Raw genomic sequence first — 6,000 nt, 5'->3', positions numbered from 1 at the left:
TCATGTAAGTCTCTCCAGGTCTCTCAGAATAACATTTTTGAATAATTGAAAGAAATGCTAAATTCCATTTAGAAATTAGAGAAAATAAAGGTGTACTTTTTTTTTTTTCTTGATCCAAGTTTACAGAGCCACTATGATATCTTTCAAGTTAATCATACACTGGAAAGCCTTGGTTCCAAATTTCAAAGACATGAATTCAGATCTTATTACTGATACTAAATGGTCTCCAAAGTCCCTTCCAGCTTTAAGTCTATGAGCCTATGACCTCCCAAGATAGTTCATCACTCTTTTGGATAGCTCTATTGGGAAAATTTCGTTTTATAATGGATTGAAATCTGTCTTTGAACCTTCTGTCCATTCTTCCTAGTTCTCCCTAGGTCCATTATGGAATCACAGTTGAAACTATAGGGAACTTTAGGAAATCTCTAGTCCAACTCTTTCATTTTATAAATAGGGAAACTAAGAAGTGAAAAGATTGCCCAAATTATACAGTCATAGCCATTAGAGCAAAGATTCAAACTCAAGTCCCAGCACAGTGGGAGTACATACTACAATGTATGTTGAGTTGGCTTTGCCCAATGGCCTTATTTTCTTAAATTCTGACAAGGCAAAGAAAATTAACGAGAAAGAGAAGAGGGAGAAAGAGAGACAGACAAAAAGAGACAGAGACAAAAAGGACAAGAGAGAGTGAAAACAAGGGAGAGGAGGAGAGAGAAAAGGGGAAGAGGGAGTGAGGACAAGGGGGAGGAGAAAGAGAGAAAGACAGAGACAGACAGTGAGAGAGACAGAGAAGGAGGGAAAAAGAGAGGGAGAGGAGGAGAGAAGAAGGGAGGGAAGGAGAAAGGAAGGGAGACAGAGAGAGGTCAAGGGAGGGAAAGAGAGGGAAAGGAAGAAAAGGGGGAATAAGGAAGACAGGGAGGAAAAGAGGAAATGGAAGTGAAGGAAGAAAGAAACACTACTACAAATCTAACTTCCCGTCCTGTGCCCCTTGCTAACAACTTATACTCTAGTCTTGGCTAGATTTGGGAATCACAATTGTGTCTGACTCACTTCCTTTCAGGCTAATGTGTCACTCCAGGAAAGTTGCTCTTGTGGATATCAATAGGGTGTGTACTGGTTTGTGGGGGCAGGGATGGTTAGACATTCATGGGATGGGAGCTTGTGATTTAGATCAGTAAGACTGAGAACAAATAAAATACATGGAAATTTGCTCTGAAAAGTTATAAGCTGTATAAATAAGATGGCAAAATTGGTAGGGGGTGTGTGTGCTTGTGAAACACAATCATACATGTAGCTTGTATGCAAGTAATGGAGAGTTCAAAGTATGTATCTATGACCAGAGTTGCCAAGTCTCCTGCTTCTATATGTATTTGTTTGCATGTTGTCTTCCCATTTGATTGTGAATTCCTCCAGAAAGTGAACTAATTTTTTTTCTTTGTGTCCTCAGCCCTTAACATAGGGCATGGCATATAAGAAGTACTTCATAAATACTCATTATTTGACTTTGGCACTTAAAATTAATAGATCATAGACCTACAGCTGGCTTTGGGGAGCTGATTGTTAAATTTTCAGTATGAATATTTACACTTCAGAAACTAGCAAATCTTCAGATCAGGACCTTATTTGTTGCTTTGTTGATTGTCTAGATTTAAAGTGATAGGTAAAATGAGTAATGCTGATTAAACTTAAATATGTGTCATGAATCCATTCTTCTCCTTCCACTACCACCCCAAATCGGTTATTAAGCATTTACCAGAACATTCCTGACTATCCAGTCCAACCCTCTCACTTTATACAGGAAGAAACTGAAATTCAGAAAATCTAAATGACTTATCCAGGATCTCTTATCCTTTCTGAGTCTCTTTTTCCACATCTGCAAAATAGGAATGATAATAATGACAATACATTTTATGTCTCCTCACTGTGCCCCTGGGACTCCAGTAAACTGATATAGACAAAAAGCTTTGCAAGCTTTAAAGTGATTTATTCATATCAGTTATTGCAATTATTAAGGGAATCTCAGAGCAATTACTCTGTGCTTGATAGTCAGCTTAAGTCCATAGAGAAAATGAATTGTTAGGAACCATCAAATGTACATGGATTGTTGCTATTGCTGTTCAGCTGTTGATGACTCTTCATGAACCCATATGGAGTTTTCTTAGCAAAGATACTGGACTGGTTTGCCATTTCCTACTATGGTGAATTAGGCAAGTTAAATCATTTGCCCAGGGTGATACAGCCAGTAAGTGTCTAAGGCCAGATTTGAACTCAGGTTTTTCTGTTTCCAGGCCCAGAGTTCTACTGATCCACCTAGCTACCTCCAACATAGGTAATGAAGTTCAAATAAATGAGACTTGCTGAAAGCAAATAAGATATGGAAAAATAGTCTTTGAAAAATAGCAAATATTTGCTATTGAAATGCATTGTGGCAAAACTATGTATTTACCACATGAATCCTGTGAGTATAGGGAAGAGAGGAAGATACCAGGCCAGCTGGATACACTTTGACAGCAGAGAAGAGCTGTCTGCACTGTTTTATTTATTTTTTATTTTTCAAAACACATATAAAGATATTTTCAACATTCACCCTTGCAAAACCTTGTGATGCAAAAATTTTTCCCTTCCTCTCCCCTCCTTACCTCTCCCCTCTCCTAGACAGCAAGTAATTCAATATAGTTTAAACACTGAAAACACTGTTTTCAATAAATATGGGAAGGGCCTTATTGGATAACAAGAGGAAGCTCAGGTTATTTTTATCAAAAGGCTCTTGGATAAAGGGTTCAAGCCAAGCCCTTCATTTGACTAGAGCAACGTGTCTGGTCTGCTCCAGTCATATGAAACCTGCTCTGTTGTTCAGCTAACAAGAGAAAAGCATACCAGTTTGCTAGAAGGGAGCCACTTCCTTGACCTACTCTTTTGAATAATAGAGTCTAAGAAGAAAAGAAAAATTGACTACGAAAATAGAGCTAAATCTCATCATGACAATCTCCCATTTAAGAAAAAATCTTAAGGTAGAGGGACTTTAGCATTTATATTAATCAATTAAGCATCTACTCTGTACCAGGTACTTTGCTAAGTACTAGGGATACAAAAAAAGAGGCAAAAGACAATCTGTCCTCAAGGAGCTTACAATATAATGGGAGAAAACAGAGATGGGATGGAAAAGACCACACATATCCAGAGAGAGAACTACGGAGAATGAATGTGATTAAAGTATAGTATTTTTACTTTTTTTTTCTTTCTTGGATTTTTTTCCCTTTAGGTCTCATTTTTCTTGCACATTATGACAAATATGGAAACATTTTGTTTAAAAGGATTGTACATATTTAACCTATATCTGAGTGCTTGTTGTCTTGGGGAGGAGGGAAATAAGAGAGGGAGGGAGAAAATTTTAAAACATAAAGTCTTACAAAAATGAATACTGAAAATTATTTTACACATATTTGGGGGAAATAGTATTTTTAAAAATCCAATAAGAAAGAAAACATACAAACAAATATATGCAAGCAAACTATATACAGGATAAATGGAAATTATTGGAAGAAAAATATTAGAATTAAGAAGAGTGAAGGAAGGTTTCAGTAAAAGATAGAATTTTAGTTGGGATTTACAGGAAGCTATGGAGGTCAAAAGGTGGAATGGAGGAAGGAAAACATGGAGTGTCTTCTTTGTGGAACAACCAAAAGATCATTGTCATTGGATTTGAATGAGATGAGGTGAGATCTTTCAAGAAGTTGTGAAAATCGAGTAAGGCTTCATCTACTTCAGAGTTTGAGTAGGCCTGAAGGATTTTGAGATTTGATTCAAGGGCATAATTGAGTCCCCTTCCTGCTATCCTCCTATGACACAATCTCCTCCCCTATTTCAGTCAAATATGGGCAACTATGTACTTATTGGTCAAGTTCAATTTTGTCCCGTAGATCTTGCGTTTAGAATGAAGACTCTCAGCCAATGAGGATGAGGGTCAGTGGTGGGAGGGGGTGTTTTGCGTTAGGGATTAAAAGTGCTGTCCTGCCCACAGGAGGCGTCTGCTCAAAGGGTGGGGCGCCCTTCTCCTGAGAATGTAAAGTAAACTTTGCTTTACTCTAGAGATCTCTCCAGCTTTTTTTTTTTATTAAATGGTGACCCCTCACCATTTCTGTACCACACAGATTGAAGTGTGTGCATTTAAAGCAAAAGGTAGAAGAACACTGGAAGGGTAAGAGGGGGCTAGGTTATGAAGGGCTTTGAATGCCAAACAGAACATTTTATATTTACTCCTGGAAACAATAGGGAGTCATTTTAGGAAGGGGAGGAGGTCTTAACATAATTGAACCTACACTGATTGAAAGATGAACTGAATTAAGGAAAGAGAAGCAGCAGACTATTGCAATAATCAAGATGTGAGGTGATGAAGATCTATACTAGAGGAGAGAAGTGTTTAAAAGAGATGGCACAAGGGTGAAATCCATAGGCCTTGACAACTGATTGGTTGTGGGTAGGAGGGGTGTGAGAGATGGTAAAAAGTCCACAGTGACTCCTAAAATTTGAGCCCAAGGGGCTGGAAGGATGGTATTTTTCATGTAAAGAAATAAGAGAGGTTAAGGGGGAGGATTTGGAGGAAAAGGTAATTTTGGACATGTTGAATTTAATATGTTTACTGGAAATTCAATTTGAGATGTCTGACAAGCAATTGGAAATGTGAGACTGGAGGTCAGCAGAGAGTCTGGGACAATATATCATCCAATACCCTTTATTTTACGGATGTTTGTTGTTAAATCACATTGATTGTTTTAGCCAGCATATGGGAGTATGCAGTGTCTGGGGCACAAAGAATAAATTCAAACCAGTCCACTTGGCTACTTGTCTAACAGATAAAGAAACTGAGGCTATGAGAAAAGAAGGAACTTGCCTGAAGTTACACAACTAACAAGTTGCAAAGCCAAGATTTAAATATGGCAGTGTCAACACTAATAGTTCTTACATTTGAGTCAATTAGCACACCTCTTCTAGGGAGACTATCCCCTTATATATATATATATATATAGGGCAGTGGTCCTCAAACTTTTAAAATAGTGAGCCAGTTCACTGTCCCTCAGACTGTGGGAGGGCTGGACTAGAGTAAAAACAAAACCTCACATTCTGTCTCCGACCCTCAGCCCATTTGCCACAACCCAGATGGCCATATGTGGCCCAAGGCCATAGTTTGAGAATCCCTGGATAGGGGATGGAAGACAGAACAAGACAGGATTGAGAGGGGTCTCACCTGGAGTTGCAGAAGCATGTGCTTACTGATAACTTTCTACTATGACTAATTATTCTTTTTTTCAATTCTAATTTTTTTTTATATTTTATTAAAGCTTTTTATTTTCAAAACATATACATGGATAATTTTTCAACATGAACCCTTGCAAAACCTTGTGTACAACTAATTATTCCGATATTTGTCTATTATTCTAATATCTTTCTATTTCAACTAATTTTTCTTGTTACCTAAAGCTCTAGGTCCTGTTGTTCCTAAACAATTACAGACTATACCTTCTAAATTTACTATCCTGGGATCAAGTTCCAACTGTTCGGGATTAATCTCATCTCTGGAATGTTCACCATCCAACTCCAAATTAAGGAATTTTCTACCACAGAGGATGCTCAGTGTCTCTCATAAGTAGGCATTCAATAAGTTTTTGATAAGTGCATGAACAAGTAAATGAATGAATGCATGAATGTAAATAAGCACTGGTCTATGTGTCCAAAGTGCCTTCCCCCCCAAAGCAAAATAAAAACAAACAAACAAAAAAACCCAGGATGAGCCTAATGGAGTCAGGTGGACAGCCCAAAAGAAATTCAACATAACCCAACTTTTTTATTTATTATTATTTTATTTTGATTGTTATAAGAATCTGTCTCAGGAAAACTATACTCTAAAGGCATATGCTTACAGTTTGTTTCCTTATCAAAATTACTAGAGCAAGTTTTTTGGATCTGATAATGAAGGAATGATAAGGTAGATCAGATAGTGTG

The sequence above is a fragment of the Sminthopsis crassicaudata genome, chromosome 4 (genome assembly GCF_048593235.1).
Source record: "Sminthopsis crassicaudata isolate SCR6 chromosome 4, ASM4859323v1, whole genome shotgun sequence".
Classification (NCBI taxonomy): Eukaryota; Metazoa; Chordata; class Mammalia; order Dasyuromorphia; family Dasyuridae; genus Sminthopsis; species Sminthopsis crassicaudata.
The sequence above is the reverse complement of the archived record's forward strand: the minus strand, read 5'-3'. Positions refer to the sequence as shown.